This window comes from Paroedura picta, chromosome 1 (assembly GCF_049243985.1).
Source record: "Paroedura picta isolate Pp20150507F chromosome 1, Ppicta_v3.0, whole genome shotgun sequence".
Taxonomy (NCBI): domain Eukaryota; kingdom Metazoa; phylum Chordata; class Lepidosauria; order Squamata; family Gekkonidae; genus Paroedura; species Paroedura picta.
In genome coordinates, this window is record NC_135369.1 from 32,399,183 (window position 1) to 32,418,761 (window position 19,579).

At 42.9% G+C, this 19,579-nt stretch overlaps 2 long non-coding RNA genes across 2 annotated transcripts; one reads left to right on the forward strand and one right to left on the reverse strand.

Annotated features, from left to right (window-relative positions):
- Positions 1-4,189: 4,189 nt before the first annotated feature.
- LOC143835267 (uncharacterized) lies at positions 4,190-7,484 on the forward strand. The gene is made up of 2 exons (XR_013230054.1): positions 4,190-4,363; positions 7,210-7,484. It is a non-coding gene; the product is annotated as an uncharacterized LOC143835267 (long non-coding RNA).
- A 6,823-nt stretch (positions 7,485-14,307) lies between these two features.
- LOC143835271 (uncharacterized) lies at positions 14,308-18,122 on the reverse strand. Its single transcript, XR_013230057.1, has 2 exons — positions 16,270-18,122; positions 14,308-14,485 (listed from the first exon to the last, which is right to left on the reverse strand). It is a non-coding gene; the product is annotated as an uncharacterized LOC143835271 (long non-coding RNA).
- Between the last annotated feature and the right edge of the window lie 1,457 nt (positions 18,123-19,579).

A 19,579-nucleotide genomic window follows, 5' to 3' on the forward strand; every position in this document is an offset into this window, starting at 1 on the left:
CTGTTCCACTGAGGAACCGCTCTAGCTGTCAAGAACTTCTTCCAGATGTTTAGCCAAAAATTCTTTTGAATTAATATCAACCCATTCATTCTGGTCTGTCCCTCCGGGACAAGAGAGAACAACTTTGCTCCATCTTCTGTATGACAGCCCTTCAAGTATTTGAAGATGGTAATCATATCACCTCTTAGTCATTTTCTCTCCCGTCTAAACAGACAAAGCTCCCACAACCTTTCCTAATATGACTTGGTCTCCAAACCCCTGACCATATTCATAGCCCTCCTCTGGAAATGCTCCAGTGTCTACATTTTTCTTCAGTTGTGGTGCCCAAAACTGAACAAGGTACTCCAAGTTAGTTCTTACCAGAGCACAGTGAAGTGGTAACATCACCTGATGTTATCTGAACACTATGCTTCTTTTAATACAGCTCAAAATAACTTTTTTTTTTATCACTATTGAAATTCATTTTAGCCCAGTTTTCTAGTCTGTCAAGATCACCCTGTATTCTGATTCTGTCTTCTGGTTGTATTTGCTACCCTTCCCAGTTTAGTATCATCTGCAAATTTAATAAGTACCTCCTCTATTCCTTCATCCAAACCATTTATAAATATGTTGAACAACACAGGCCCCAGGACACTACACTTGTCACTCCTCTCCAAGAAGATGATGAGCCATTTACAGTCACCCTTTGGGTACCATCTGTCAAACAGTTCTCAATCAACCTAAAAGTAATAGGATCCATACTGCGTTCTACCAACTTGTCCATAAGAATATCATGTGGAACCTTATAAACAGTGGCTTTGCCAAGCCCTAAGTGTGCATTTGATGGGGACCTATTCAGAACACCCTTCACACCACTGGCAGGTTATGTCTTATCTCTGCCCCACTATTCTTCAAGACCGGTAAATATACTTACAACACCTTTTCCCACTTTATTTTCCTATCTGATTGCTAGTGTGCTAAGTACATATTTGTCTATTTCTTTTATTATTTTATTTCCGATAAAGATTATTATTTTATCATAATTGTTATCTGCCTTGAGTTCTTAAGGATACAATTACCTGTATAATTGTACAATAAAATAAAAGGATACAAATACACAGGCAAATTGATCCTCAAATACTAAGTTACCAACTTCTCACTAAGCTCATTCTCCATTGCTTAATGTACATGTGGCCCAGGACATGTGTGTATGCATTTCTGATAGCATAGGCTACAACTCCCATTCCTCATCATGTACAATGATATTGCCACAATGAGCATGATTCCCTTCTCAAGAGAAAACTGAGGAAAAGTAGGAATTCAGCCATTCATCACCTGTTACAATGTATCTTTTTGGTTCCCTCAGTGGTTGTACCTTATGACTCAATTCTGTTTATGGAGCCACCCTGGGTTCTATTGGTTCCTTCCAGTTTTCCTTCTCAAGGAAATTGTCTGCAATTGTGCCTTCAGTATTTCGCTTTTAAGAAACTCCCAACCGTCTTAGATCTCCATCTTATTTTTTTCTTACCATGGGATTCTCCTCAATGTAGCTTTAAGTTTTTTAAAATTTGCTTTCTTGATTTCCAGCTTGTATTTGTGACTACGAATAGTTTTTCTCTTCCCCTATTTGTAGGTCTTGGCCTTTTATGATATTCTCCTGAAACTGCAGTGTCAATAATCTGAACCCTAGTTATCAAATATTTTATAATGGTGTTATGCTTGAGATGTTTATCTATTTGTAATTGGAAATTCCAAAAACCTTTTCCTCAAAATAATTCTCCATGATCATGTCTGCTTTGTGGTTCTCATGAATTTCTGGCTGATGGGAAGCCATATTTCTTGCAAAGGTTCCAGTGCAACATAGCTGCAGGGACAGAGAAAGAGGCTAGTTTGGGTACAACCATTCCTGAGAAAACATATTTGTTGACTTGAGTAAGATGTAGCAATTCAGAGACAAAAATGATTTCGATATAATTTCCCACAATTAGTCCTGGAGTACAGGGCATTTTGTTACACTCTGATATATGAAAAGGTGACTTCTTGACATATACAAATGTAGTTGTTTTAGGATGTGTAAAGTTTGCTTCACCCCAGCCTGGATGGCTCAGGCTAGCCTTGTCATATCTTGGAAGCTTAGGAGGGTCACCCCTGAGTACCATTTGGATGGGAGACCTCCAAGGAAATCCAGGGGCATGACATTGAGGGGGGCAGTGGCAAACCACAAAGAAAATATTATATCTAAGGTTCATACAGTATCAGGAAGAGACACATGTTGTTCTTTCAGGGAGTTTCTTCTAGATTCATGTGGCTGCTGCTCTGTAGGGGCACCTCTCTTTGAATCATCTGAGGCTGGAGGAATTGCTAGTAGAGAACACCACCTTCTCAGACATTGGCCGAAGTCAGTACTGGTTTTCAATGGAAAGGAAGGGATGAAGTCTGTCTGTCAATCAATGTCTTCTTATTAAATCCTGTTTTTTCTCCTGAACCCTCAAATGAAGACATGAGTCAAATGGCGTAGACTAAACCAGGTTTTATTAATTATAATAATGTTGACTGGACAATTGATTAAGGTTACTTTTTGACTGCATGAGGCAAGCTGCCCAAGATAGCAGTGATGGGGCTTTGGGGCAAATCCCTGATTATGCTTGATGTCGCCATCATCCCGGGCACCACTGAGCCTAGCCTGACCCAGGCCCCGGGAAGGCCCATGTTAAGGGAACACAGAGTCTTCCATGTTCCCGGGGCTGCTGCAGGCACCAGCGAGAGGTTGAGCTAGCTTTGTGTGTAATAGGAAAGGCCTTTGGGCCTTTGGGCCTTTGGGCCTTTGGGCCTGTCTCCTCCCCTGGCCTACGGCATTCCTGCAGGAATTCCTCTTTCCCCTGCCAATTCTGTGGCTCTGTGGAGCTGACAGGGGCATCCCCCCACCCTCACAGTGGTAGGAGAGCGGCATGCCCCATGTCCCCACTCCCCCCACCGCTGCCAGCACCACAGAGCACTCCTGGCACTCCTGGCCCTGCACTGCCTGCATGGGGCCATTGTAGCAGAGTGGCCTGTGTATGCCAGGAGAGACCCTCCCCTGTGCACACGTGTGGAATGGTGGGGCTTCCTGCCCTGCCTCAACAGAACAGCGGCAGCCCAGCGTGGCTGCTGTTGTGCATAATAGGTCGTTCAATTGCATTGAGTGGGTTCCCTGAGAGGCTGTCCCATTGTATTTGTCAACATGTGGCAACCCACTCTATGCTCTAAAATCAACGTGGCCACAGGTCATGCCTTAGTTCTCCTTGTCTATATTAAACTCATGCGCAGAGATGTTGTCTATCGAACACATTACCCCCAACACTGCATAAAGGAAGAGTTCAAGGGTTAATGGGAAGAAGCAAGTGATTAACCATGACTGGGCCCTGTGGAAGCTCTCATAGCTTGGCTCATGCCCACCTAAAGCCTTTCTGTGGTCCTCTAAATGGAGGACCCATGAATCCTTTAGATTTGCAAGAACTTGGGGGGAAATAAGGAACTTCAGATTATGATCCCTTGAAAAGGTGCTTTGGACCACCAAGCCACACCAGTTGCCAGAGAATGATATGTGTTCCAAAGCAGTTTTTGTGCAAAAGGCTCCAAAACATCTTGATTTACATTACTAAGAGTGGGGGAATAATAGAATCTAGCTTTTGTGTCAAAGAATTTAATTCTTTCACCTCTACACAGAATAATCCCTGTTTGAAGTTGCTATGCAGTCACTGCAAACATGAACCGAAAGCCGGGATAAAGAAATGTGACAAATACATGGAAGAACTACTTCCTCCAAACTTTCTTATCTTGTTTCCCTACCACCAAGAAGTTGACGGCTTACTAATATAACTTTGTACATAATTTCATAATTTAACAGGAAAGTGTAATCACTTAGATTATACTTCATTCTCAAATAAATTTACTACATCATATTGTATTTTTTCTCCATCAGGAAGAATGTTGCAATGGCTTAATGGTCAGTAAATAAGCCTACAGCTGGGAGGTAAGAATGATTTATCCAGGCAAGCAATGCATATACCAGGCTGAATATCAGAGAGCATTGTTAAGATGTCATTTATGATGATCAAGGATGTTTGTGTTGTAGCAATTTCCCCCCATTCTCAGCGGCAACTCATCTGTTCTTTATCATAAATTACTTGGCATTTCTCCAACAAAACTTGTATAAATGTAGGGATCCTGATCCCTTCTCTCATCCATTCTCTAGCCTGATATTTATCTCCAGAGGAAACAGAGGCCCATCGAATGTCCACCATGAAGACATTTTGCCTGCTTTTTGCTGTGGCCTTCCTGGTTTTCCAGGTCCAGGGAGATGCTCACCGAGAGGACGCTGGAGGTGATGCCCTAGAGGGAGAAGGTAAGTAGAATTAGAGGGAGATGTTTCTTGGTCCCGATCTAGTGAGGAGCCCATGGTATATGGGAAAGTATGTCACAGTTCTGTGGCAAAGACCTGTGCAGTTGTGTTTCACTTGCACTCCAGTCCTCGCAGGTGAAAACTTTCATCAGTGTTGTAAGGAAACATGCAGAATTGAGAATGACTGGGGTAGATTTTCTTACAATGCTGTCTGTTGAAACCTGCTAAGACCAAATGAACTAGCCTACAAGTGGAGAAACAAACAACTCACTTCAGGCAGTCTTGTAGCTGACCCGAAGGGGGACATTTGCCCAACCAAAGAAGGAATGCTGGTGCTGATTTCTCATGAGTTCACCATGTCTGCCTTGGAAGGAGCTAATGAACTTCAGAAGGGAGTCAGAGAGACTGTTTCAGGCCTGGACAGTTCCAACAAGCACTCAGAGTTTAGTCTGAGGCTGTTTTTACTGTCTTGGATTATTTGCAGTGAATTTTCTGTTCTCTGAAGACAGGCCTGGTTCCATTCAATTGAGCAAACCGTTGTCAGCCTTTGGTTTATAACAGCTTCAATTATTGCATTCTGAAGACATCCCTTCCCAGCAACAGCCAGCATGGTGTAGTGGTTAAAAGAGGTTTGGAGAACCAGGTTTGCCCCGCTCCTTTATATGCAGCCAGCTAGGTGACCCTGGCCTAGTTATAGTCATAGAATCATTGAATCATAGAGTTGGAAGGGGCCATACAGGCCATCTAGTCCAACCCCCTGCTCAACGCAGGATCAGCCCTAAGCATCCTAAAGCATCCAAGAAAGGTGTGTGTCCAACCTTTGCTTGAAGACTGCCAGTGAGGGGGAGTTCACCACCTCCTTAGGCAGCCTATTCCACTGCTGAACTACTCTGACTGTGAAAATTTTTATCCTGATATCTAGCCTATATCGTTGTACTTGAAGTTTAAACCCATTACTGCATGTCTTCTCCTCTGCAGCCAACAGAAACAGCATCCTGCCCTCCTCCAAGTGACAACCTTTCAAATACTTAAAGAGGGCTATCATGTCCCCTCTCAACCTCCTTTTCTCCAGGCTGAACATTCCCAAGTCCCTCAACCTATATTCATCAGGCTTAGTCTCTATGTTCCTGATAGAGTTGGTCATTGAGCAGTTTGTTCTTTTATTTATTCATTCGTTAATTAGATTTCTAGACCGCCACTCATGGCCAGGCCGGCTCGTGGCTGTTTACAACAAAATATAAAACCATTAAAACCCCAGTACATTATAACAGATTATCGTTGGTGGTGGCCACAGTTGAAAACCTATTATTTCCCACAGAGCCTCACTCTACTGCTCACTGTCTGTGTCCACTAGATCAGTGGTCCCCAACCACCGGTCCAGGGACTGGTTGCGGCCTGTAGATCAGTCGGTACCGGGCCATGGCTCCTCCTCGTCCTCCTCCCCGGCTGCTGCCTCGGGGGCTGCCCTGCCACTCTGCCACCAGCTCACCTTTAGTGCTCTCCAGTGGCCGCCATGGCTGAGGCTCCCCCTTGGCATGGCACTGCGCAGCTGCTGCTGGCAGCGCCTCCCAGTGGGCGGCGGGAAGTCAGGGGCACCGGTGGGAAAGCAAGTGGAGCAGGGGCTCAGGTGGCAGCGGCGACATCCCTCGGCAAAAGAGCACCCCCCCCGGGCCTCAGTAAAATTGTCAAGCGTTGACCAGTCCACAGTGATAAAATGGTTGGGGACCACTGCACTAGATGGTCCTGGCAATGTGAGCCAAGGGGTATTGAATACAAGAGGGGAAAGGGAGCTCTTTCATCCCCACCTACCTCACAGGGTGTCTGTTGCAAGGAGAGGAAGGGAATGATGTTTGTAAGCCACTTTGGGATTACTTTGGGTAGAAAAAAAGCAGGGTATCAAAAACTGCTCTTTTTTTTAGTTTGGAATAGTTCTTTTGCACACCATTCTCTGATTTGCAGGCAATGAGTCTAATACAATCTTCAGGTTTTCTATACTGTATTCCAGTGGATAAAAAATTATCTCAGTGGATGGACTGAAAAACAGCATTGTTTTTATTTATGATCCAATGGAGATCTGTGCAGGTTTTGGCAGTGATACCAACCTGAAGCCATAATGCATAATACTTCTGAAAACATCACTGCTGATACTTGTGTAGATCTCCAGGGAGGCATATGTACAGCATCCCTGGGTCAAATACATATACTGCCTTTTTAGTGAGGGTGAGTTGAGGAAAGGGTCTTGGGCAACAGATTTCAGGGATGCAACCTCCACCATTTTCCCTTGCTGCTCCTGTAGAATCATAGAATAATAGAATAATAGAGTTGGAAGGGGCCTCATGGGTCATCTAGTCTAACCCCCTGCAGTATGCAGGACACTCACATTCTTATCGCTTATCCACTGTAACCTGCCACCCCCTTGAGCCTTTACAGAATGTGCTGCCCTGTTGCTCAGCCTGGAGCCAGAGCGTTGAACAATCCTTCCATCTTTAAAGACTCCAGGGCAAGCTGCACACATATCCTGGGGCATCCTGAACTCTCACATATTCTCACCAAGTTTGCCATGCTCTTTGATGGCTTCTTTGGAGACAAGGAGAGGAGGACCACTAGCTGCTGAAACTCTTGGGCTTTTGCAGTGTCTGGTGGCAGAGTGGGTGGGAAGTCAGTTTTGGGATGGGAGGAGGCAGGCACGTATGGTATGGTAGGTGGCTGTCAAGATGCAAAAAGGCTAGCAAGGAATGGAAGCAGTGAGGGGTGGCAGCTGGTGGTATGACCCTCAGGCTGATTTAGGGAAAGGTACAATATAATGAATTGCAGACAGGACAATAATTTCCTGTGTCTCATTTGTGTAGGAGCCGTTCACCCAAGAAGCGCTCTGGTGTGTCGCACTGTGGGAGGCAACTGCAGACAAAAGTGCAATTCAAATGAGGTATCAGTCGGAAACTGCTTGCCTGGTGTACTCTGCTGCCAGGGTTTCCAATAGAGAGCACAAGCCCAATGGAGACCTCAGCAAGACCATGGATCTGTGACCAGAGAACAAAAAGAAACCATTTGCTTCAAAGAATAATTAACATTGGGCTCTTCCTGTATATCTTCATTCTCTGATTAAACTGAGATTTGCATCTGCCTCAATGGTCCTCTCTTATTTCAGTCTTCTCCAAACAACTCCAACCCCTGTGGTTATCTGCACTAGTTCAGATTGCATATGAGCCAACTGCCTCGACTAACAAGGAACAGGCTTTAGATTCTTGTAGAGCTTCCAATGGGGTTGTTACTTCTACTTAATCTTTTGGGGAAATGTATGGGAGTGTTTTTTTTTTTGACAATTCTCCTAATGTGAAGACCCACAGGGACTGTTTTTCTAGTTTTGGATCACTGCTGTGCCAGTTGAAGAAAAATCTCTGTGTCATTGAGGTGTTCACCTACCCCAACATCTGTACTTGCCCAAATTGCTTGTTCTCAGCTCTGCTGTCTTAAGACTATGTTGCAATCATGTTGCAGGTTGTGACCAGGATGCCCACATTACTTCCTCTGATGAGGAGATCCTAAATGTTAACCCGTATCCCCTCAGCTGATTGGAGCTAGGCCAGGCCTTCCCAATGGTCACCTGCTGCTGGTGGGATGTCTGTTCAGCAACTTCCTTGTTGGTGCTGCTTGATGGTCCTGCAAAGGGCATCCTGTTCCTTGAGCTGAGCCTTATATTTATGGCAAAGAAACCATCTTCCAGATCCTGCCAGGCAACACTGTCACAGACCCCACTCATCTGGGAAGCTCCCACTGAGGTTATCAGCATTCTGGTCTTCCTCTGCATGGAAAGAAAAAGAAAATCAGTATTAACATGCACCAGTCTTTCCCAGTGAACTACCCTGAAAGAATATGGCTGAAAGGCATGAGGTCAATCTGAGTCTTTCATCTACTGGAGTCACTGGAGGGGAGCATAGCCTATTATGATCATAATTATCATCATAATCATCATCATTAATAACAACAACAATAATGATAATAGAAATGTTGTTCTGCCCTCTCAATATGGCTCAGGTCAGTGTACAAAATGGTTTTAAATTAACTGTGAACTAAAAACACCGAATACATCAATATTAAATAAGACAAAATAAAACATAAGTAACAAAGTGGCAGCGTTAGCAATACAAGCATCGGACATTTCAGTGCCCATAGATCTCCAGACTGGATGTCACTTAGTGGGGTTGTTTTATAGGGAATGAACACAGCTGCTATTAAGTCTTTGGTCCCTACCATAAGATTGGTGGAAGAGCTCCATCTTAGACGCTCTGTGGAACTTTGCCAGCTCCAGCAGGGTCCAGGTCTCATCCGGGGGCTCATTCTACCAAGTATGGGCCAGGACTGAAAATGTCCTGGCCCTGGCTGAAGGTAAATGTACTCCCTTGGACCAAGGGACCAGTTGGGATTTACAGAACAGAGTGCTTTTGGGGGGATATAGGCAGAGAGGCGATACTTCAGGTATGCTGGGCCCAGTCCATAGGTAGCCTTACAGGTAAGTACCAATACATTAAACTCAATGACAAATTCAATCAGAAGCCAGTGTGGCTGCTGAATAACAGGCTGAATGTGGGTCCTCCAAGGTGTTCCTGTGGTTAACTGGGCTGCAGCATTCTGGAACAATTGTAATTTCAGGATCAGAGATAAAGAAAGGCCCGTTTAGTGCAAGTTACAGAGGTGGGTGGCTGGTACACCAACCAGATGTTCAAGTACTTGACTGAGTCCCACCTGAGGCTTACACATTCAACACCTGGAATTGTTGGTGCAGGGAGTGCCTTGAAGGAATTATCTTCCCGGGCCAGTATTGCTACCCACCAAACCCGACTAATAAAGGAACGAGAACCCTGGAGGGACAAGTTCTCTTAAGGTGAAAATTTCACCCTTCTTCACCTAGGTCCTGGGCATGTACATCAGGTCCACCTCATGCTTTGCAAAGTAAGTTTTCACAGTAGAGGCTTTGTTGTTTATTGACCTGGCATTGCACAAGATCAATGTTGGGGTTGGGTTAGAAGCCCTAGCCTCCATGCTTGCATTCCTGCTGATCTATTGGAGGTTAGAAGGCTTGCAAGCATATCTGTCTCTCGCAGCCCTTCCTTTGCCCAGCCTCTTCCAATCACCATATCTGCCATGTCTCCCAATGGCTAGGATCCCTGACCCCAGTAGGACTTCTCTGCTTTCATCATTACCTCCAAAATTAGTCTGGAATTGAGCACAAAAGTTAGACATCACTTTCAATTTCCCTAGTATAATCCTAGATCCCAACAATCCTTATCCAATTCCTAATATACCCTGCTAGTACTACCAATATTTCCCTGATCTTACTCAGTCTCCTACATCTCTTCCCTGTCCACTCATCATCTATACTCCCATCAAATTAACTCCTTCTCCTTTTCATTCCTGACCTTATCACTAACTACTTACAACCATAAACTTTCCCACGTTCTGAACCATTATTAACTCCTCCCCCCTTAAATGTTTTCTCATTCCATCCCTAACTGATTTGATTTTAAATATGATGTTATTAATTTCTTTCTTCTTCCTCTTCCGTATCTACAACCTAATTTGAGGCTACCACTTTGATCTCTTGTGTCTCAGAGTGAGATTCCTCCAGTTTAGCAATAGGGGCTACAATTTGGTTATCAGTCAAATTAGGGTAGGTTAAAATTATCATCCAATTTATGCAAGATGTCATAGTCCCATTGTATACGGCACTGGTCAGACCACACCTGGAGTACTGTGTGCAGTTCTGGAGGCCTCGCTTCAAGAAGGACGTAGATAAAATTGAAAGGGTACAGAGGAGAGCAACGAAGATGATCTGGGGCCAAGGGACCAAGCCCTATGAAGATAGGCTGAGGGACTTGGGAATGTTCAGCCTGGAGAAAAGGAGGTTGAGAGGGGACATGATAGCCCTCTTTAAGTATTTGAAAGGTTGTCACTTGGAGGAGGGCAGGATGCTGTTTCTGTTGGCTGCAGAGGAGAGGACATGCAGTAATGGGTTTAAACTTCAAGTACAACGATATAGGCTAGATATCAGGAAAAAAAATTTCACAGTCAGATTAGTTCAGCAGTGGAATAGGCTGCCTAAGGAGGTGGTGAACTCCCCCTCACTGGCAGTCTTCAAGCAAAGGCTGGATACACACTTTTCTTGGATGCTTTAGGATGCTTTGGGCTGATCCTGCGTTGAGCAGGGGGTTGGACTAGATGGCCTGTATGGCCCTTCCAACTTTATGATTCTATGATTCTATGATTTTATGATTCTATGCCAACTGTTCTTAATTTTCTATCATATTGGCTATTATATTGGGGCTGTATCAACAGAGACATAACATCAAAATCACAATATGTCGTAGTCCCAATGTATATCACACTGGTCAGACCCCACTTGGACTTCTGTGTGCAGTGTGGATGCTTTAGGCTGATCTTGCATTGCGCAGGGGGTTAGTCCAGATGGCCTGCATGGCCCCTTTCAATTCTATGATAACTTGTGCTCTTCCAAAATCTTTGATATTATTTCCAGTCAGTGTAGTAGCGACATGAGGCCATTAGATGGTGGAATGGTTATTTCTAAATTAACTCTGGTTTGTTTTGGTAGTAGCAATATGCAGCCATTAGATTATGCAGTGGTTATTTCTAAACTAATGCTGAGATGATATTAGCAGTTTAATCTCCATCTTAATTGCTGCTGCCCTTTGAAAATGAACACAGCATCTCCATAAGCAGTAGAAGAGTACACTTATAGAATCATAGAATCATAGAATCATAGAATAATAGAGTTGGAAGGGCCATACAGGCCATCTAGTCCAACCCCCTGCTCAACGCAGGATTAGCCCTAAGCATCCTAAAGCATCCAAGAAAAGTGTGTATCCAACCTTTGCTTGAAGACTGCCAGTGAGGGGGAGCTCACCACCTCCTTAGGCAGCCTATTCCACTGCTGAACTACTCTGACTGTGAAAAACGTTTTCCTGATATCTAGCCTATATCGTTGTACTTGTAGTTTAAACCCATTACTGCGTGTCCTCTCCTCTGCAGCCAGCAGAAACAGCATCCTGCCCAACTCCAAGTGACAACCTTTCAAATACTTAAAGAGGGCTATCATGTCCCCTCTCAACCTCTTTTTCTCCAAGCTGAACATTCCCAAGTCCCTCAACCTATCTTCATAGGGCTTGGTCCCTTGGCCCCAGATCATCTTTGTCGCTCTCCTCTGTACCCTTTCAATTTTATCTACGTCCTTCTTGAAGTGAGGCCTCCAGAACTGCACACAGTACTCCAGGTGTGGTCTGACCAGTGCCGTATACAATGGGACTATGACATCTTGTGATTTTGATGTGATGCCTCTGTTGATACAGCCCAAAATGGCATTTGCCTTTTTTACCGCTGCATCACACTGCCTGCTCATGTTTAGTTTACAATCCACAAGTACCCCAAGGTCTCGTTCACACACAATGTTACCTAGAAGCGTATCCCCCATCCAGTAGGCATGCTTTTCATTTTTCTGACCCAGATGCAGAACTTTACACTTATCTTTATTAAATTGCATCTTGTTCTCATTTGCCCATTTTTCCATTGTGTTCAGATCTCGTTGAACTCTGTCTCTATCTTCCGTAGTATTTCCCAGTCCTCCTAGTTTGGTGTCATCTGCAAACTTGATGAGTAGTCCCTCCACCCCCTCATCTAGATCATTAATAAATATGTTAAAAAGTACCGGGCCAAGCACCGAGCCCTGAGGTACCCCGCTACTCACCTCTCTCCAGTCTGATGAAACACCATTGACAACAACTCTTTGAGTGCGGTTCTCTAACCAATTCCCTATCCACCTGACTATCTGAAAATCCAGATTGCAGTCCTTCAATTTATCCATCAGAACATCATGGGGAACCTTGTCAAAAGCTTTACTAAAATCCAAGTAAATGACATTAACCGAATTTCCCTGATCCAGCAAACCTGTTACTTGGTCAAAAAAGGAAACCAGGTTGGTTTGGCAGGACCTGTTGGAGACAAATCCATGCTGACTTCCTTGGATCACCAAATTGTCCTCCAGATGTTTGCAGATCGCTCCCTTTAATATCTGCTCCATTATCTTCCCCACAACAGAGGTCAGACTCACTGGTCTGTAGTTTCCCGGGTCATCCTTCCTCCCTTTTTTGAAGATCGGAATAACATTTGCTCTCTTCCAGTCCTCCGGGACATCTCCAGTCCTTAAAGAGGTTCCGAAGATTATGGACAAGGGCTGTGCAAGTTCTCTGGAAAGTTCTTTGAGTACTCTCGGGTGCATTTCATGGCCCATTTGATTGCCAGAGCTGCCCTCTCTATGACAGAATAGTACGATCCCTTCTTCTCCAAGTTCCTATTCATGAACAATACCAGCTGCTCTTTCTTCCCTATCCCCTGGTACAGTATAGCACTCAAACTCAAACTGGAGGCATCTTCTGAAGAGTGAAACATCTCCCTGTGTGGCATATAAGCAGCACTGGGTCATGAGAGAGGGTCTTGAGCATGGCCATCAATGACCACTGCACTTTCTGCTGCTGATAACATTACATCAAGTTCCTTAACAGTGCTGTGGGTCCACAAACCTGAGGATGAATTAACTGGGGTAGCTGCCAAGGCCTTGTTTCTGTACAATGCACCTCTGGGCGATGTGGCTAATGGCTCTTCCATGGACAGAGAGCCTTGGTCCTCTCTTTTTGAGGCTATTTGAAGTCTATACCTCTTTTTCATCTGAGACTAGAACTTTCACCAATGGTGTCTTTAGTGTCTTCAAAGTATGTAAACAATATACCCATAGCATTCACATGCTTAGTCTTCTTATTTCGTAGTCTATCAAGACCTCCCATTGGCTCACTTGACACGAGCTTTGCCTCTGAGCATGCAAATTGTACATTTCTTGTTATGTTAGTTGTATTTTTATAATTCTCTCTCTATATATATAGACACATATACACATAATACATAATCATATCAAATGCATTAAAAATTTGTTCCTCTCCTACCTTGTGTGTATTTTAACTTTGTGAGCTACCCTGAGACATCAAGGAAGGGTGGTATATAAATGTAATGCATAAGTGAACAAAATAAATCAACTTAGATGCACTGGACTGCAGTAGTACTAATATCTAGGGATGTGCACAAAGAAATTATTATGCATTTTCTGCACTATACAGTTTCAAACTGTAGCTTCAGCCTAGCCTGATTGCATCACATTGACAATTATAAAATTGAAAGTGCATACAATGTAATAGATGATAAAATTATAAAAATACAGTTATCACAATTAGAAATGTAATTTCTTCCTCACCCCTCCAGTAGTGGGGATGGGGGAGGGGTCTATCATGTTCTGTGATTTTATGTCTTTTAATGGGGTTTTAAATAGGATTTTATTGGACATTGTAACCCGCTACGAGCCGGCTTCAGAAGTGGCGGGAAATAAATCGAATAATAATAGTAATAATAATAAGCAAAAGAGACAAAAGAAACTGTATGATATGAAATCTTTCTGTCCCTCTGCTAAACATATCCCATCTGATGTTAAATGCAGGGCAGGCACCTTTGCTTAAAGAAGTTCCAAAGTTTCATTACGTTGTTTACATGTTCAAGATCATTGCTCGCCTCTTCTCCCAAGAGCAGGTTCTTTCTTTGATGTTCAGCGGGTTAAAGACCAAGACTCAAAGACCTTTACTTCCTAGGATCAGAATCATACGTAGTTTTTTGTCCCCCCCCACAAGAAATCCCTAACTTAGGAAATCTGAGAAAAAGAAGCTCTTCCCCACACTCCAGGTACCTGCTTCCTGGGCAGGTCAATTAACATTTGAAAGGGAAGGTGAATAGGGGCTTAGGAGCCCTTCCCCTTCCTAGTACACAGGTAAAAACTATCCTTTTGAAATAGCAATGGAGGCATTTCTTCACAATTAGAAAGAACAAATTGGGACACAGAATGAATGCATTTCATGTTTATTGTTATTTTTAAAAGAAGCAGGTGAGAGCCTTGAAGTAACAAGAAGTAATGTTGTTTCATAGATCTCTTACAATTCAAATCAACAGAAATTCTCATTCTCTCCGTAATCATGAAGCAGTTTTTTAATTTTTGAAGGTGTTCCAGTACTCCCTTATATACTGCAGAAAGAAAAGAAAAAGAAAAGATTGTCTTTAAACACACCCAAACAGAGAATATCAAGCATTCTTTATGTCTGCTCAATCTGGACAGCAAATGAACTAGAAGGGTTATGCTCTACTTATGAGATATGGATTCCCAGATTATATACTGAACAATTTTCTCCACCTCTGTGAATATACCAAATGGGCAAGCTAGACAGATGTTCCCAGTTGGTCAGGAAACTCCAAACCCAGCTTAATAGCAACAGTCATCAAAATAGCTACAGAATCTATATAATTGTATTCATTCATGAAGTTGAACACTCCATCAGTCAAGGCTATCCTTGTATTCTTTGGTGAGCTTTGGACCTCAAACTGGTGATATTGTTAAAAAAATAATAAAGTCAAAAACACAGCCTATTAGGCATTTGTACTGAGCCACAAGGCATTCAGTCCAATTACTAAGCATGGTGTACCACTGTCATCCATCTCTCTAGCCGGACCATTTGCCATTTAGTGATTCGGGAGTCTGACCAGGGAAGAGGAGAGAAGGAGTTAATGGGCTATATATGTTTTTCTTAAGAAAATTTTTATTTTTATTTTCCAGAGTTAAAGACAATGAGATACATGCAATCTATATTGTCAATACAGAAAAAGGAGGGTTATGCTCTTCATTTAATACACTTAGTTCCCTGTTTCAATCCCTTTTGTATTATTTTCTTAAATAGTTCAGGTAGGGGCCCCATTGTTCTTGAAAGGCCTCTTCTGTTTTTCCGTTAACTATTAGTGTCAGTTTAGCCATCTTGGCAAAGTCAGCTAGTTTATTCAGCCAGTCTTCTGTCGAGGGTAGTTCTTGCGTTTTCCATTTCTTGGCCAATTCTAGTCTTGCTGCCGTCGTCGCGTAGAAGAAGAAGCTCTGTGTGTGGGTTGGGAGGCACTGAGGAGGAACACTTAATAACATAGCTTCAGCTTTCATCAGGAAATGGGCTATATATGTTGATTAATTTTGCAGGTCTAAAATTTAATATCTGAGTCATTTGGTAGTCTAAAAACTCCTGTCTGGCCATCAACACCTGAGTTTTATCCACATTCCCCACCTCTCTTCCTTGTGCATACTTCCCCCCCCCCCACACACACACACCAGCATGTGTATCAATTCAAGCCATTTTATTCCATGAACCAAATTTTATTGTACTCTATCTGTTCAAACCCTGATAGCAGGTACATGGTGGTCACACATACATGTAAGTGGATAGGCAGCTCTGCTCTCCATTATTGTGCAATTTCCATAGCTTACCACTGAATGTGTGAAGTGCCTCCACTGAAAAATATCACTTTTTAAGGTGTTACGATCTTTCAAAGAAGTTCTGCATGTGGTGATGACCCAGCAATACATCCAGTTCATCACATGTCCCACTGTTATTAACTGAACAACATAAAACCAGCATAGTGTCGTGGAGAGAGTGCGGAACTGGGATGTGGGAGAGCCAGGTTAGAAGATCCACTCTGTCATGGAAGCTAGCTGGGTAACCTTGTGCCAGTCACACACAATCAGCCTGAGCTACATCACAGGGAGGCTGTGAGGATAAAATGGAGGAGGAGAGCATTATGTAAGCCATCTGGCCTCCACATTTGGGAGAAAGCTGGGGTATGAATGAAGTCATTAAAAATCATTAATAAAAAAATTGAAGAACAGAGCGAGAAACACAAAATACATCTGATGCATGCTGTCCATGTAATGTAAAGGTAAATGTAATATAGCAATGTAAAAGCTGAAAATGTTTCAATAGGAAGTTAAATCTCACCTTCTACAACACTGACGCGTGAAGCTGCACCTCCCAACACGCACAGTTCCACGAGGACACATTATAAAATAGCATTGATAGCCAGTTTTTGAACACTGGGTGGAATTAGAGATGCGTCCTGCATGATGAAAATTATCATTGCATGATGTATGGCACATGGTAGCCAAAAGAAATTCTTGTCAATTAATGGGGAAATTACATGTAAAAGTTAAGCTGGGAAAACATACAGCAGCGTGGTGAGTGTAACTAGAGAGTATTGCTTACTTGAAAGCATTAGAATGTGGTGATCACATACTGGGCATCACAAGATACAGAAGGGGAACTGCTTATGATGTCATACATGGTGATGACTGACAGATGCTTTGGTTACAGCTGCTATGAGACATGGCTTGGAAGTTAAGCCCATCAATACTTGTTTTGTTGTAACAGCTAAAGTATCCTTATTCAAGACCTCAAAGAATTTTTCAGATTCAATAATACCTCTGAGGGCACAAAGACAACCACCTGGGAAGCAAGTAAAGCATTAATGAGGGGCAAGTTGATGAGCTACTGCGCTATCCTGAAAAGGAAGGCAAGAGAAAAATGTCCAGCATTCTGGCGAGGCTACAAGATCTGGAAAGGCAACATCATCAAACACCTGCAAAGACACTTTTGAAGAAGATAAAGGAGCTAAGGATGGAAAGAGATCTACTACAGATCATATGATTCTCCATGATTCCCGACAGAGGAAATGAGGAATTAGCTTAATTTTTTAAAACAAAAGAACTTTGAATTCTCAGTTAAGCCAGGACTTTGCTAAAAACTGTAAAATAGCAGCTGCCTTGTGTTTTTTGGATACAAAGAAAGCTTTTGATAATGCTCACTGGGATTCCTTCAAGATGGTTCTCCATAAGATGGACTGTGGAAACCATTTTCTAAGATGGATACAAAAAATCTACATGAGGCAAGAAGTAATTGGAATGGTCTCTCAAGAAAAAAATTAAAATAGCCAAAGAGGTTCTAACTAATAAGAGTGGATTCTAATATTTACGGACTGCCATTTGAAGGAGAAGAATATAAAATTAGAAGCTATAGCCTCCAGATGGAAACAACAGCAAGAATTGCAGAGAGACTCATGGGGTGAGAAACCTAGAGAATTGGCTATAATGGCAAATATAACAAAGGTTAACCAAAGACCAATAGAAGAATTCCAAAGACGCTGGGATGTATTTTTAAAATCTATGTAAAATTAGCAATTACTTTCTCTTTTTCTGTATATCTTATTTTCTATGGAACACAAAATAAAATTTAAAAAGTATTCTTATTCAGAGGGAATGGACCTAGGATGACTACAGTTGCTCGGGACAAACTGCACAGGATTGCCTTCTCCTGTTGCACCATGCCTTGTTTGAGCTTTCCAATACTTGGCAAAAGGGGTAAAATATTTGGCTTGCATTCTGTCTTGGATTTCCATGGAACCAAAGATTTCTATCTATGGAAGCATGACTTCCCTGTCTCCCCCTCCCCCCTTCTGCTGCAGTCCCTGATGTTTCCTGAAATGTAGCTCCTGAGAGGTCATTTTGAGGGCTGTTGGAGAACTTCCATAACAGAAGGTCATCATCAAGGTCACCTCCTGTTCTTCATGTGGACAATCTAGGCAGGATCCCACTTTTTGTTTCCACAATGACTGGATCAGAAGGTCTTACCAGTACTTTGTTGAGAATAATTCGGAATGCCAGAGATATGATGCAAAAGCTGAAAATGCTTTCAAAGATGGAATCTGCAGGCAGATTTGAGCCTCAGCTGTTCTATTCAAATTTTAGCCTTGTGCATCATAGCAGGCACAAGAGAGAAACTTCTCCCATGTATTTCATAATTACCTGCATTTTCTGGAATTCCATCTTGAATGCCTTGCAAAGCTTCATCTTGGAATTCAAGGACACTTTTCAAAGTCTCTTCGAATGGCAACTTCTCCTCTGGATCTAGCTCTGCATCATGAGCCTTCCCAGTAAATAAGAAGCCAACTGCAAAGAGAAGACAGAAGAACTTCATAGTGGTGGGTTTGTCAGTGTCAGTAGGAACAATTACAAGGATGGATGAGTAATAACAATGCTTCAATGGACAGAGCTGATGTCTTTATATACAAAGTGGCCCATTGGAAGAAAGCTCAATTGTCCTTTCCATGGACTGTGTTTTGTTGGCTTTGGTTGTACCCTCTCAAAAAGCACTAGGTAGGACAGTGAATATCAGTGTTATCAGGATGGCATTTGAGATTGTTTTATACTTATGGGCAGAGTTCTCTTTGATGTTGCCTCCAACATCAAGGCTCCTGCCTCCCAGCTGCAACATGTCTGCTTACCCTGCAGCTATTCCTAACAATGTCCATGCTCCCCATCTGCTGCTTCTCTCTTCATTGAGCAGCTGTTGTAATCCCAACACAATGAATTAGTGTTCCTGACTGGCATTTCTAGATATATCCTTGTCTGTCATTTCCACCTTTACATTGTTGGTTCAACAGCTTCAGAATATTAAAAATTCTATATTTGTTTTTTTTGGGGGGGGGATGTAAAGTTTTGGGTCCCCTTCAAGTCAGTTGAATTGAAATATCTGAGTCTTTGAAGAATTAACCTAGAAAAGAGGGGACATTCTATTTGCTTCATTATCCCCAACCTCATTTCCCTCTGTCCCCTCGGGATCCAAAGAAGCTTCCCTCTATTCCCCCCCCCCCTCACAACAAGCCTGTGAACTCCATTAGGTGGATAGCACATGATAGTACAGGGACACCAAGAAGGCTTCTATGGAAGATGGAGCATCTGAACACACGTTTTCCATATCAGCCTGCTGACCACTAACAATAATCCTTCTTGCTGCTTCCAGACCTTCCAGTTGGGATGCTCCTAAATCTTCCATCATATAATCCCCTTCCTTGGTACCTTGGGGCCATTCTGCATTTGTTGGATAATATATTTTCAAAACACTTTAGAAGTAGATTTTCCTGTTTTGCACAGAAAAAAATAGAGCTACAAAAGCACCTTGAAAGTGCATTATCCATCATTTTTGGAATGAATGCTGGCTGTGTTTATATGTTTTAAGGTGCAGCTGTGAATAACTGCAGCCACCAGTCAATGCCACGGAAGGCAGGCCAGCTGGATGCTGCAATAGCCTAGTGGCAGTGGGCATAACATGGCAGCACACACGGTGACAGCAGAGGCAGGGCCACCAGGCGCCTATTTCAAGCACTGCATGCCTTCTTCCTCACTGCTGCTGTGCTGCCCCCTCACTCAACATGGAGCCAGAGCACTGAACAATCATTCTGTTTTAATTTTCCAAG